The following is a 15,094-nucleotide window of genomic DNA, read 5'->3' as shown; positions in this document are numbered from 1 at the left end:
CTGTTTAGCAACTCACTGTTTCGTAAATTAATGCACTGCGTGTTACGCCATACGAGCAGGTCATAGGAATTCCACTCATAGGAATTCCACCTTTTTGTGATGAAAATACCGAAAATGAAAATGCAAAAGGATGAAAATGTTAGTCGACATACCCTACAGGCCTCGAAATACTGGAGTATTAGTTTGGCAGCTTTTGGTCTAGGCGTTTATGCTATATAACTTTCCATGTCCGGCAGTGTAGTTGGGTCTACAGCACTAGACCCATCAACCATTTACCTTTCTTCCGCTTTGTCCTAATAATTCCCAAAATGTACCTCGCCACTCCTTGCTAAGCACCGATAACTGTGGCGACTTTGCTTGGCCCCGCGGCCGTCTGCCCTGAGTCCACCACCGGTCCGGTCCGGCAGCCACCAGCGGCCCGTTAGCCCCAGTACTCTCTGCCGAACGTCCGCTCTGGTCGGTCCTCTGTGGATCGATGTTGGCGCAGCTGCGTGGCCATGCTATTACTCGTGCTGCGGGCGGGAACCACAGATTACCGCGCCCGCTGCGCCAGATAACGGAAACCTAACGTCCGCTAATGGAAAATTCCCCATTATGGGGATTATTTCTTTCGTTCCTCTTCGTTAAATCGCAGCTGTACTGCTCCCGAGCACTCTGTCTGACAGGAAGAAAAAAGGCCGACGTCCAGCGCAGAACTGGAGACCCGTGCAAGCGAACAGTGTATGGAGTTTCGAAGCGATTCTCTTGGAATGAAATGCTCTCTTTTCATGAATCTACCCGTGCGGTTCAGATGATGAATTCAACAAGTACACACAAAAAAACTGGCACACACACACACACACACACACACACACACACACACACACACACACACACACACACACTGAAATCGTGGAACAGTTATATCGACAGCCTCCACTTTCTAGTAAACTGTTAATACTCAATAGAAGTAAGTCACATCAAATTTTAAATTTTGATAGAATGTAACAAGAATTAATAGTAGTGAGTGACAGACGATCATCTCTCAATGCATTTAAATGAAATAAAGAACGATGTATAATAAAGGAAGACATAATTACACAATGATTATATATTTAGTCCGAATTTAACTCTGCTATGCCGAGAGTCGGCCTGGACAAACAAACAGAAAGAAACCACAGATTGTTAAAACTTTCAGGGTAAGCATCAGACAATGTTGGACTGAAACGAGTGAAAGGAATAAAGACGAATAGGTAGCTTTAAGAGCAAAAGTGACGAAGGCAGCTGAGGATATGTAAAAGTGCAAGACCTACAGCGGCCGTTACGGAAATAGGTCAACTCATCATCCAACAGCATTGTGGATTAGTGACAGTTTCATTTCCGGAAAAAAATGTTGTTGTTGTTGTTGCCGTCTTCAGTCCAGAGACTGGTTTGATGCAGCTCTCCATGCTACTCTATCCTGTGCAAGCTTCTTCATCTCCCAGTACCTGTTGCAACCTACATCCTTCTGAATCTATGTAGTGTATTCATCTCTTGGTCTCCCACGACGATTTTTACCCTCCACGCTGCCCTCCAATACTACACTGGTGATCCTTTGATGCCTCAGAATATGCCCCACAAACCGATCCCCTCTCCTAGTCAAGTTGTGCCACAAATTTCCCTTTTCACATTTCTATTCAATACCTCCTTATTAGTTACGCGATCTACCCATCTAATCTTCAGCATTCTTCTGTAGCACCACATTTCGAAAGCTTCTATTCTCTTCTTGTCCAAACTATTTATCGTTCACGTTTCACTTCCATACATGGCTACACTCCATACAAACACTTTCAGAAACGACTTCCTGACACTTAAATGTATACTCTGTGTTAACAAATTTCTCTTCTTCAGAAACGCTTTCCTTGCCATTGCCAGTCTACATTTGATATCCTGTCTACTTCGACCATCATCAGTTATTTTGCTCCCCCAATAGCAAAACTCCTTTACTACTTTAAGTGTCTCATTTCCCAATCTAATTCCCTCAGCATCACCCGACTTAATTCGACTACATTCCATTATCCTCGTTTTGATTTTGTTGATGTTCATCTTATACCCTCCTTTCAAGACACTGTCCATTCCGGTCAACTGCTCTTCCAAGTCAAATGCTGTCTCTGACAGAATTACGATGTCATCGGCAAACCTCAAAGTTTTTATTTATTCTCCATGGATTTTAATACCTACTCCTAACTTTTCTTTTGTTTCCTTTACTGCTTGCTCATTATACAGATTGAATAACATCGGGGATAGGCTACAACCCTGTCTCACTCCCTTCCCAACCGCTGTGTCCCTCGACTCTTATAACTGCCGTTTGGTTTCTGTAGAAATTGTAAATAGCGTTTCGCTCCCTGTATTTTACCCCTGTCACCTTCAGAATTTGAAAGACAGAATCCCAGTCAACATTGTCAAAAGCTTTCTCTAAGTCTACAAATGCTAGAAACGTAGGTTTGCCTTTCCTTAATCTATTTTCTAAGATAAGTCGTAGGGTCAGTATTGCCTCACGTGTTCCAACGTTTCTACGGAATCCAAACTGATCTTCCCCGAGGTCGGCTTGTACCAGTTTTTCCATTCGTCTGTAAAGAATTCGTGTTAGTATTTTGCAGCCGTGACTTAAACGTAACTAATTTTAGTCTTTCGAAAAGAAATTTCTTTCTCGTTGCTACGAAAGGAATTTTGAAGAGAAATATTTTCCTTTGTTTCAACCTGCAGACGAACACAGAACCGCTAGTATATTTGAATTGAAAATAATATAAGAACTGTCTCCAAGTCTGTAGATGCTTATAATACGTATTTTATCTTGGAAAGGTCAAAGCAATCCGTGACAAGAAATGAAACACTTTAAGCGATGGGCATCTGTTTCTCCAGTGTACCGAAAGATGTCATCGCTAATGATGTGTTTTCTGTTGGACCTTGTGGAAGCTTCCAGTGAGAAAGTTGTTTACAAAACTATGACATCAGTTTAGGTAACGTTTGAGACATCACAATTGTACTGTGTCACCTCTGCGCGCATTCTATTTACGAGAGACTCCGTGCGTGACAGCGCGCCAGTACTTACACGTCACTAACAAAAATTTACTTCCGACGACGTACAAAGGAAGTCTCTGGAAAGAATAATTAATTTATTCACGAAGATCACTCTGTATTTCTTAACCATCGGATCCTCTCCTCGGTCGTAGTATCTAAGAACAATTGTGCGCAGTAATGTTTTGTCAAAATCGTCAAACTCCATTATTTTTCCCTTTTCATTTATATCCCTTTCTTGGAAAATCAAGACACGTACAAACATCTGGAGATTCTGCGATGTTAATGCACTGCTAATGCGGAGTACTGTCGATTCGGGAAAGCCGTGACGTTTTGTTATAATTTTATGAACTTGCGGAAATTTATATTATTCCTCGGTTCTTCACTGAAGGCCACACCCTTAAAAAAATTCTTCAGTACGTTCGATACGAAAATTTTATATTGTTTTGGAATGTCTTTACCCCATTTACGCACTCCGACCGAAGTATCGCTACACATAGTCTTTTGCTCCTGGATTTCACTCATTGTCAAACACACGACAATGCGCTGTTCCGCGGAAGATTGAAACCACACGTAAACATGCGACGTCGGGCGGAAACATAGAACATTCAACTACAGCTGACCTGCTGCACTGTGAATAACGTTCCCTTCCTGTATTGTATCGTTGGCAATTGCACTATTACACATACGCAAGGAAACTGGGACATCAAGACGATGAAACAAGATGGAATAACATCTACACGATGTTGAAGTCAGTTCATTCGAAATAAACTGATACAGCTAATTTACTGTTGAAGAAAAACAAGCAGGAAGTGATATCTTCGTATGAGCCTGATGTAATAGATGGCATAATGAAGTTCCTAGAATCTTTCAAAAAAGCCACAAATGACCTGGAGAACGAAACAGTATCTACGCTGCCTTTATTAGTGCTAGGCATTTAATTTACTAGATTCGAACTAAAATGGCGAGTAGAATGAAGTGTGCCGGCCGCGGTGGCCGTGCGGTTCTGGCGCTGCAGTCCGGAAGCGCGGGACTGCTACGGTCGCAGGTTCGAATCCTGCCTCGGGCATGGGTGTGTGTGATGTCCTTAGGTTAGTTAGGTTTAAGTAGTTCTAAGTTCTAGGGGACTTATGGCCTAAGATGTTGAGTCCCATAGTGCTCAGAGCCATTTGAACCATTTTTTGAATGAAGTGTTCAAATTGTTGAATGAGCAAGCAGAAACCTTTCTAAAAGAGAAAGACGTTAACAAACTATGGGATTCTCTGTTCTTCGTAAGTTAAACAGCGTAGTTGTAGAAGCAGTTACGGAGCTGACGTTCATCAGCTTCTAAACGCAGAGGTGAACCTGGGAAATGTTTGAACGTTGTTGGCCCAGGTGATATTTTCAACGTTTCACCTTGGTGGAAGGCCAATGCAGATGTCCACCCTAGACTCTCCAAAGTGACGAAAGAAGTGATACGCATTCCAGACAGAAGCGGTGAAAGCGAAAGAAATTTCAGGACGATGTATCAGTGAACTCCGCTATATCAGTCCAGGCCATGTTAATGACGCTCTGTTAAGTCATAGCAACAACAGGGATAACAAAATTATTTGATGAAAACAATCGTATTTTAAAAGATCAAACACAAAGAAGTAAACTGCTTCTAAAATGCGGTTTTGTATACTAAAGTTACTGTCACTAATAAATTTTTACGTTCTAGACAAACAGGTTTAATGTTGACCTTCGCACAGAGTCCCTTCTTGATGAAATAGTGATAAGCACCCTCGGCGTAAGATACGATTGAAAGAGTTGGAACCAAATACGTCGCCAGATCCGAATTGAATCAAAATTCAGTGTCAAAGATAAGTGACTGTAGGTTGGAAGAAGATGACCTAGACAAAATTGCTAGATGGTGTGATGAATGGCGACTGCTTCTTAATGCAGGAAAATGTAAGTTAGTTCAGATGAGTATGAAAAACAAACCCGTAATGTTCGGGTACGGCATTAGTAGTGTCCTGCTTGACACAGTCAAGTCGTTCAAATATCTGGGCGTAACGTTACGAAACTGTATGAAATGCAAAGAGCATGTGCGGATTGTGATAGGAAAAGCGAATAGTCGACTTCAGTCTAGTGGCAGAATTTCAGGAAAGTGTAGTTCATCTGTAAAGGAGACTGCATATGGGACGCTGGTGCCACCTATTCTTGAGTACTGTTCGAGTGTTTGGGATCCGCACCGGGTCGGATTGAAAGAAGACATCGAAGACGTTCAGAGGCGAGCTACAAGATTTGTTACCAGTAGGTTCTGCCAGCAAGCAAGTGTCACGGATATGCTTCGGGAGCTCAAGTAGGAATGCCTGGAGGGTATAAGATTTTCATTTCGAAGAAGACATCTGAGAAAGTTTAGAGACCCGGTATTTGAAGCTGACTGCAGAACGGTCTTACTCCGCCAACGTACATTTCACGTAGGGACCGAGAAGATAAGATACGAGAAATTAGGGCACACACTGAGATACATAGACAGTTGTTTTTCCCTCGCTCTATTTGCGAGTGGAACAGGAAAGCAAACGACTAGCATTAGTGCATGCAACGTTCGGTGACTTGCGGAGTATGTATGTAGATGGAGATTAGATGTACGTTACCTTCAAATTCTACAGCACTAAAATAAATGATTCTATTTTATGACTTGCATTTTAATTCTATTTTTGCCGGCCGCTGTGGCCGAGCGGTTCTAGGCGCTTCAGTCTGGAACCGCGCGACCACTATGGTCGCAGGCTCGAATCCTGCCTAGGGCATGGATGTGTGTGATGTCCTTAGGTTAGTTAGGTTTAAGTAGTTCTAAGTTCTAGGGGACTGATGACCTCAGATGTTAAGTCCCATAGTGCTCAGAGCCATTTGAACCATTTAATTCTATTTTTGATTTATATACCATAAAGGATATTATTTGTTTCATTGAACAGCAATGAAACAACTTCATTAACTGATATAATCCAGCAGACAATAGTTTTGCTTTTGTAGGCACATGGTCAATGAATGAAGCGTGTGACCATATTCTGATACTACTTTGGTTCCAATAAAGAGAGCTAAGAAACTCAAAGACCAAAATATAATGATCATGGATTACTGTAGTCAATAAACGTGTTATTATGCAGGCCCGTTTTAATAACACGTCATTCATTGTCACATTTGGCGGATTTCTCTTCCGCTGCGTGTACGACCGAATCGCCTCCCATTTAGCGCAGAAAGTCGAGCCAAGAGTTTCCTAATGGCTTTCTGCCGAGCAACTACAAGCTCACGAGCTTGATGCGCCTGATGACCTCCAATGTACAGGACGGATGTAATTAACTTAAACTTTCGCTACCTGAAAGAAGGGCTGCCGTGAAATCGAGCGGTCGCAGAACAGTGAAACTTGGCGGAAATATTTGGAAGGACATGAGTAGAGAAATAAGGAACAAGCCACAGAAAGAAACACAATTTCTACATGACCGGGTAACATCAACAACGAACTGCGAGCCATGTTTACATTCCATTTTACAAATGTTACTCAGTGCGAAGAGTATCTGCATCCATGACTGCCTAGAAGTTTGTTAGAATACTATTTGAAAGCTGTTCGCAGCACATTTCAAGCAATGGACCGTGGAATGTCGTGACACACTTCATGCACTGCTTGAAGATCGCAGACAGCGTCCGCCAGTGTCACCCATGGCAACAGTAACTTCTTCAGTAACTTTTGGCGCAATTAGCCGTCAGCCTCTCCTAGAAGCAATTCTCAAATTGCCATTTAAATCGAACTGTCGAAACATGCTCTTCAACCACGGTGCGGAAAGGCGACCTCTACTCCTTTAACGCATCGATACTCAGAGAAGAGCATCAGCACTAGTATTGTTATCTAAAGATAACAGCTTTACGAGTTAAGCTCTGATCACCTGCTCCAGACCCATGTTGACTGTCTGCAATTGTAACCCAAACTGAGACTTGTGCTTCACCCCTGCGTCGCCTTACTAGAACTCATGCCTAACGGCAGGTCATGACACTAATAATAACAACAATGTAAATCCTGTATCGCATAGTCTGAGCATCATTTCTATAAAGTTAGGTACCCACAAGTCATTAGTTTTCTATCTACACTGGTTCAAGTAGCGAAAGGCAATTGTATACTAGCTGAGTAGCCGTATTTGCTCTGGTATCTGTTTCTTCCAGTCTTGTATTAGTGCATCTTCTCATTACTCCTCTCTGTGTTCATCTCCTCCTCCACCCCTTTCTCTGTGACTCATTCTCCCCCCTACCTCTGTTCATCACATACTTCGCCTGTGTTAATCTGAGGCTCCGCCTTTCTCTGTCTCCTTCTCCCGCCCACTTTGTGATCCCCTCCTCTCCCCTCACTCTGCCCATCTCATCTCTCCCCCTCTCTCTCTGCCCAGCTCCCCCACATTTCTCTGCCCGTCTTCTCCCACCCCACCTCTCTATTCGTCTCCTGCTTTTCCTTTTCTCTGTTCACCTGTTATTCTCCCCTGCCACTGCCACCCACTCCCCTTATGTGAGTCCATCTCCTTCTTCCTCCTCTGTGTCCGTCCATCTCCCCTTCCCCCTCCCCTGTTCATGGTCACGTCATCACTCCGATCTTGGTAGAAAGTTGGTGGTTTTACCCTCATAGTAATATTTTCAGATAGTGAATAACACGTGTATCGGGTTTGGTTGAAGTCGATCCAGAGAGTTTTGTTGAAGTCGATCCAGGTGTTTGAGATTAGGTTTTCACGTGCATTCACCCGCGTATACAAGAATCACAAATACGTATTTGACATATATATTTAACACATTTCATGCATATTTGTACACATACTTCTCACATCTCTCTGGCGGATTTTGCCTTGTAGTTTCACGCAGCTCAATGTTTATGACATCATATCTGCCGAAGTATGTGCAGTTAGTGGTATATATGCTCGAACTGTCCACGGGTATACTGCCGGTTCATAGTGACCAACGGGCACAATATTTCGGCGATCAGACATGTCGCCATCGTCAGGTGCGCAGACGAACTGAGCTCCTGATTTTTATTTTCGTTTTTGAGTCTCGATTCCCCCTGAAGTGGGCGAGCTGGCAGCAGCGTAGTACGCAGCTCTTCAGCCTACAGAATTTGTTTTAAAAAGATGAAGATAGTAAATAATAAAAAATGGCGATAAAATCGGTGACTTAAAGGTAAAATGGCGGAAAATTGTGGAACTTAAAACATAAAACAAAGGGTTGATGATGATGATAAAATACACAGGAAGCAGAAAAATAATAGACAGACAATTAAAAAACACGGCGACAGTCTGGTTTCTGTTCGCAAGAGATATAAAATTCACACCCAGCGACAGCATGATTTCTCTTCGCAACACTTTGGAAAGACGAACAGTGAACACTCACTTAAACACTGCCCTAAAAAGTTGGCACAAATGTGACATACCACAGCCGAGAGCAGGTGTGGGGAAACTGGACAGATGATGGGAAAATAAAAAAGGGAGGAAGGTGAGGAAAAGTGAAGGAGGGAGGGGGGAAGGAGTTAATGGAGGATGAGGACCCATAAGAGGGGTGCGCGGTACTGAGCAGACACGACAGGGGGGTGGGGAAGGCAGATGAGCTCCTGAGGGTAGGCGGCCGATTTAAATCCCCTTTCCCCCGCGGGTCGCTCTCTTCGCCGTTCGCGCCCGCGCGCCAGCGGTCGCGAAAACGTGGGCGTCGGAATCCGTCGTAGCGTCGATGTGCTTGCTACGTCCACCCTGGTCGCCAGTTTGTACTTCTTGCTGAGAGATTGCGGCTACAATCTCAGAAGGGCTTGGGACGCGGCATTGAATGTAATTATTTGAATTCCGCCTACCTCGTCCGAAGTCTCTACGTTCGATCGCTGAGATCAGTCACACTGAGACCGCGATGGCACTCTTGTACTGATTTGAAAAGATCCGTCGATGTCGGTCCTCGGCGAACGGCCCCCTATGTCGCTACACTTTTCCCCAACCAATGAAAGGTGTATTTGCCATTCTGAGAATATGAAGCCCATCTGCGCTCATTATCGGTGCCTACAGTGCTTTTCTTTACAAAGGAGACTCCCCTGCAGAAGTTGTTCAGCATTCCAGACGGTTCGCGATGCTAGCGGAAGGCGCTATATCGTGCCGAGGCCGCTTCCTACGGCACACGCACTTGGGGTATTCCCTGCACGTCGCTGCGCAGTTGGCCACACACTCACGCGCACAGCAACAGCCGCTGCCGGCCGCGCCGCTGCTAGTCTCGTCCAATCGATGGGAAGCTACGCTCTGATCTTTGTTCGCACGCGAGCAAATCGCGTGAACGCATTACCGATTCAAAAGCCAATTCCACAAAACCGGCAGCGGACTGCCAGTCCAGCACTGGCTCCGCTCGCAAACATCAACAGATTTTGCACCGCGAGGGCCCGCTGCTGCCCGGTGGGAGCCGTGGAGGGAAGAAAGGAGGGGCGGTACCGAAGTAGGGGAGGGGAAGGGAAGCGAAGGGAAGGGTAGGGGGACGTGCCAGCGACCGCGCTCGCGCGTGCTGATATTTCATTTAAAAATTTAATTCCGATTTCCGTTCACCGTCCTGCCGTTAGTTTCCAGTACTGCGGAGGCAGCACAAAAGAATATCGGCAATTTATTGTTCGCCAGGCGCCACTTTCTAACAAAGAAAAAAAGTTGCCGATTGCGACACACACGCGCGCACGCACAGAGAGTGGTATTGGCCGCAGTATTCGGCACTGCTTTCTGCTAACAACTGATTTCGCCAGTGCCCGCCGATAAATCCGCAACTGTGTATAACTGTTGGGCGCGCCATCCAACCTGAACTTTTCTACCCTCGCCATTGTAAATCGCTGCTCGGTTCTCGTTTGTCCCATTCTGCACGATTTGGGAGCTATTAAGAGTCTGAAGCAAAATGCTTAACTTATATACGTATATAACACAAAGTTCGTATCACGCATTGAAGAAAAACCGAATGAATCTCACTGAATTTACGCACAACAACCGGCCTGTGATGTGATGTTGGCAGAACTGGTAACTGCGAGAGCTTAAGTTGAAATCCACTCTTATGGAACAGGCAGGAAATTTGGAAATTTGTGATAATTTCCTATGGGACCAAACTGCTGAAGTCATCGGTCCCTAGGCTTACACACTACTTGATCTAACTTCAACTAACGTACGCTAACAACACACACAAAATGGCTCTGAGCACTATGGGACTCAACTGCTGTGGTCATCAGTCCCCTAGAACTTAGAACTACTTAAACCTAACTAACCTAAGGACATCACACACATCCATGCCCGAGGCAGGATTCGAACCTGCGACCGTAGCAGTCGCACGGTTCCTGACTGCGCGCCTAGAACCGCGAGACCACACGCGGCCGGCCAACACACACACCCATGCCCGAGGGAGGCCGCGAACTCCAGACGGGGGGCGCCGCGAACCATTATAAGGCGTCTGAGACCGGGAGTCTTCCCCGCGCGGCAAAGAACAGAAAGGTTGGATTTGTTGCATACTCGTAGCAGTTGCATCACTTCTCTGAGTACTGTCAGGTGTACAAGAGTGGTTTGATAAGTCTGGCAAATTTCCATGAAGAATGGAACATTTTTGTTGCGTCCTCTTGCTTGGTAAGCCTCAGTATCCCAAGGATCTCATAAATAGTGTCAACAATGTACAGCATTCATTGTTGACAACTGTCTGAACTGGTAAGTATGTCGACTGCGACGGAAAATGAAGTAAACAGCGATGACTGCTGCTACCGTTTACTATTGGAATAATGACTTTTAACAAGGTTAGAGAAGCACCGAAGACGAAGCATGCTCTGCTGTCCAAATGAGGTCACCACAAAGGAAAACATTGACGAAAACATGACATAGTAATGCAAGATCACCGAATAAAAATTCATGACATTTACAGAGCCTGTAGGCATTTCAACAGAGCGAGTACATAATATTCTGTACCGAGAAATGGCTATGAAGAAGCTGTGTATGATGTGGATGCTCAAAGTTGACCAAAGACGTATCCGTAACATCATTTCAAAACAATGTCTAGCTGAGTCTAATCGCCAGCCGCAAGACTTCTTGCGGCGATTTGTGACTGTTGGTGATACCTAGATCAATCATTACAAACACAAAAGTCAAAATGGCTGTGAAAACAATGGACAAAGGCTGCTGAGGGTGCACCAAAGAAGGCATGATCATTTTGCAACTGGTAACGTGATGTCCACTGGCACTTATTTTTTGCGATTCCCAAGGAATACTTCTCACATATGACTTGGAAAAAGGCAGAACCATAACTGGACCCTAATATGATTCATTATTTGGTCTGAAACTTGCGTTGGCTGAGAAATGAAAAAAATTGGCACGCAAAACAGAGTTATTGCATCAGGATAATGCAACATCCCATGCATCAGCGATAATGAAGGTGAATGTACATTAATTGGGCTTTGAATTGGTTCCCCATTCACGATATTCGTGAGACTTAGCCACAAGCGATTACTTCTTGTTCCCTAGTTTGAAATTCTGGGTTTCTAGGGAGACATTTTCATCAAATAAGAAAGAAATAATTGCAGTCTACGAGTGTTTTGCAGAGTTTGGCAGAACTTATTTTTATGATGGGATGAAAAGGTTAGAGAATCGCTGGACGAAGTGTGTACCCCTCAAAGGAGACCATGTCGAGAAGGAAGGTGAGTTGTTTACGAAATAAACGTGTATACTCACTTTTTTACCAGACCTACCAAACCACCCTTGTAGTTACAATGGAGCCTTACAACAGCGAAGAGAACATGAGCATACAATCCACGTGTAGTAAGTCAGCAATCAATCCAAGCCATATGCTTGCGCCAACCAAAGTACCCTGATGGAAGATACCGTGAGAATCATACACTTACGGGGATTCAGTGGCGCCTCCAAGAAACAGGAAATTTCATACATGCCAGGGGAGCGGGTAGGCCACCACGCTGTACACCCCAAATCCATCATATCTTATTGTAGCCAGCACAATACTCTCCATGGACTTCGACAATGAGAATAGCTGCAGAAGTGCCAGTTCTATAGCGCATTACTGAATGGATAATCTTCTGCAATTCATGGGATATTTCTAACGAGTCTCAGTGAAAGCAGCTTTGGTCCTTGAGTGACTTTCTTTGTCCGTAGATGAAAACAACACGCTGCCGCCAACCAGCTAAACGTATTCTATTTAAAAACGAAGCAACCTTCACGCGGGATGGTATTTTTAAGCTTCACAATACACATTTTTGCAGTGACGTAAGTAACAGCTGACGCATCCAAGTTGCTGACGAGTATAAAATAAAAAAAAAGAAAAAAACAATTGAAGATCGTTAAAGGACGATCAGCGTGGCTTTAGAAAAGGTAAAGATACTAGTGAGGCAGTTCCGACTTTACAGATGGTAATGGAAGCAGGACTAAAGAATAATCAAAAGACATTTACAGGATTTATCGACCTGGAGAAAGCTTTCGACAGTGTCGAACTGTGGAAGATGTTCTAAATATGTAGAAAAATAGAAGTAAGCTATAGAAAAAGACGGGTAATATACTATACGTACAAAGACCAAGAAGTAACAATAAGAGTGGAAAACCAAGAATGAAATGCCCAGATTACAAATGGTATAAGCTTATTGCGACTTTTTTACAATCTATACATCGAACATGCAATGACAAACATAAAACACAGCTTCAAGAGTGGAAATGGAGCTGAAGGTGAAAGAATATCAATGATAAGATTCACTGATGACATTGCTATCCTGAATGAAAATGACGAAAAATAACAGGATCTATTGAACGGAGAGAACAATCTAGTGAGTAAAGGATATGGATTAAAATTAAAAATGAAAGTAATGAGAAGTAGCAGAAATGAGAACGGCGAGAAACTTTATATAGGGATTCGTGACCATGAAGTAGATGATGTTCAGGAATTATGGTACCTAGGTAGCAAAACAACCCATGATGGACAAAGACTGGAGGACATAAAAAGGACATAAAAAGAAGACTAGCATTAGCAAAATGGGAATTTCTTGTCAAGAGAAGTCTACTAGTATCAAACATAGGCCTTAATTTGAGGAACAAATTTCTACGAACGAACAAAAAAAAATGGTTCAAATGGCTCTGAGCACTATGGGACTCAACTGCCGAGGTCATCAGTCCCCTAGAACTTAGAACTAGTTAAACCTAACTAACCTAAGGACATCACAAACATCCATGCCCGAGGCAGGATTCGAACCCGCGACCGTAGCGGTCTTGCGGTTCCAGACTGCAGCGCCTTTAACCGCACGGCCACTTCGGCCGGCACGAACGAACATCTGGAGTACATCATTGTATTGTAGTGAAACATGGATTGTGGGAAAACCGAAACAGATGAGAATCAAAGCATATGAGATGTGGTGCTACAGACGAATCTTGAAAATTAGGTGGACTGATAAGGCAAGGAATGAGGAGATTCTCTACAGAAACGGTTAGTAAAGGCATATATGGAAAACACTGACAAGAAAACGGGCCAACATGGTAGAACATCCGTTTAGACATCACGGAATAGCTTCCATGGTACTAGAGGGAGCTATTGGGGGAAACTACAGAGGAAAACAGAGAATGGAACACTCGGAGCACGTAATGAAGACATAGAATGCAAGTGCTACTCTGAGATGAAAAGGCTGGCACACAAGAGGAATTTGTGGAGGGCCGTATGTTGTGCAAACATTCATCCAAGGAAAGATGCACTAGGGCAATTCGCTTTCTCAGATGCAGCGACTAACGACTGCTTGGGGGTTTCCCAATGAGTAACTTTTCAGTAATTTATTACTTGGTGTGCTGATAGGTTCAAATGGTTCAAACGGCTCTGAGCACTATGGGACTTAACATCTATGGTCATCAGTCCCCTAGAACTTAGAACTACTTAAACCTAACTAACCTAAGGACATCACACAACACCCAGTCATCACGAGGCAGAGAAAATCCCTGACCCCGGCGGGAATCGAACCCGGGAACCCGGGCGCGGGAAGCGAGAACGCTACCGCACGACCACGAGCTGCGGACTTCTGATAGGTTTTTTGTGCCAATTTTTAGTAGATATGCCATACACTACCGGCCATTAAAATTGCTACACCGCGAAGATGACGTGCTACAGACTGCAAATTTAATCGTCAGGAAGAAAGATGCTGTGATATGCAAATTATTAGCTTTTCAGAGCATTCACACAAGATTGGCGCCAGTGGCGACACCTACAACGTGCTGACATTAGGAAATTTTCCAACCGATTTCTCATACACAAACAGCAGTTGACCGGCGCTGCCTGGTGAAAGGTTGTTGTGATGCCTCGTGTAAGGAGGAGAAATTCGTACCATCACGTTTCCGACTTTGATAAAGGTCGGATTGTAGCCTATCGCAAATGCGGTTTATCGTATCGCCAAATAGCTGCTCGCGTTGGTCGAGCTAATGACTGTTAGCAGAATATGGAATCGGTGGGTTCAGTAGGGTAATACGGAACACCGTTCTGGATCCTAACGGCCTGGTATCACTAGCAGTCGAGATGACAGGCACCTTATCCGAATGGCTGGAGCGGATCGTGCTGCCAAGTCTAGATCCCTGAGTCAACAGATGTGGACGTTTCCAAGACAACAACCATCTGCACGAACAGTTCGACGACGTTTGCAGCAGCATGGACTATCAGCCCGGAGACCATGGCTGCGGTTACCCTTGACGCTGCATCAGTGACTGGAGCGCCCGCGATGGTGTACTCAACGACGAACCTGAGTGCATGAATGGCAAAACGTCATTTTTTCGGATGAATTCAGGTTCTGTTTACAGCATCATGATGGTCGCATCCCTGTTTGGCGACATCACGGTGAACGCAAATTGGAAGCGTGTATTCGTTATCGCCATACTGGCGTATGACCCGGCGTGATGGTATGGGGTGCCATTGGTTACACGTCTCGGTCACCTCTTGTTCGCTTTGACGGCACTTTGAACAGTGGACGCTACATTTCAGATATGTTACTACCCGTGGCTCTACCCTTCATTCGATCCCTGCGAAACCCTACATTTCAGCAGGATAATGCACGACC

The sequence above is a fragment of the Schistocerca nitens genome, chromosome 8, assembly GCF_023898315.1.
Source record: "Schistocerca nitens isolate TAMUIC-IGC-003100 chromosome 8, iqSchNite1.1, whole genome shotgun sequence".
In the NCBI taxonomy this organism is placed as follows: Eukaryota; Metazoa; Arthropoda; class Insecta; order Orthoptera; family Acrididae; genus Schistocerca; species Schistocerca nitens.
This window is presented reverse-complemented; position numbering follows the sequence as displayed.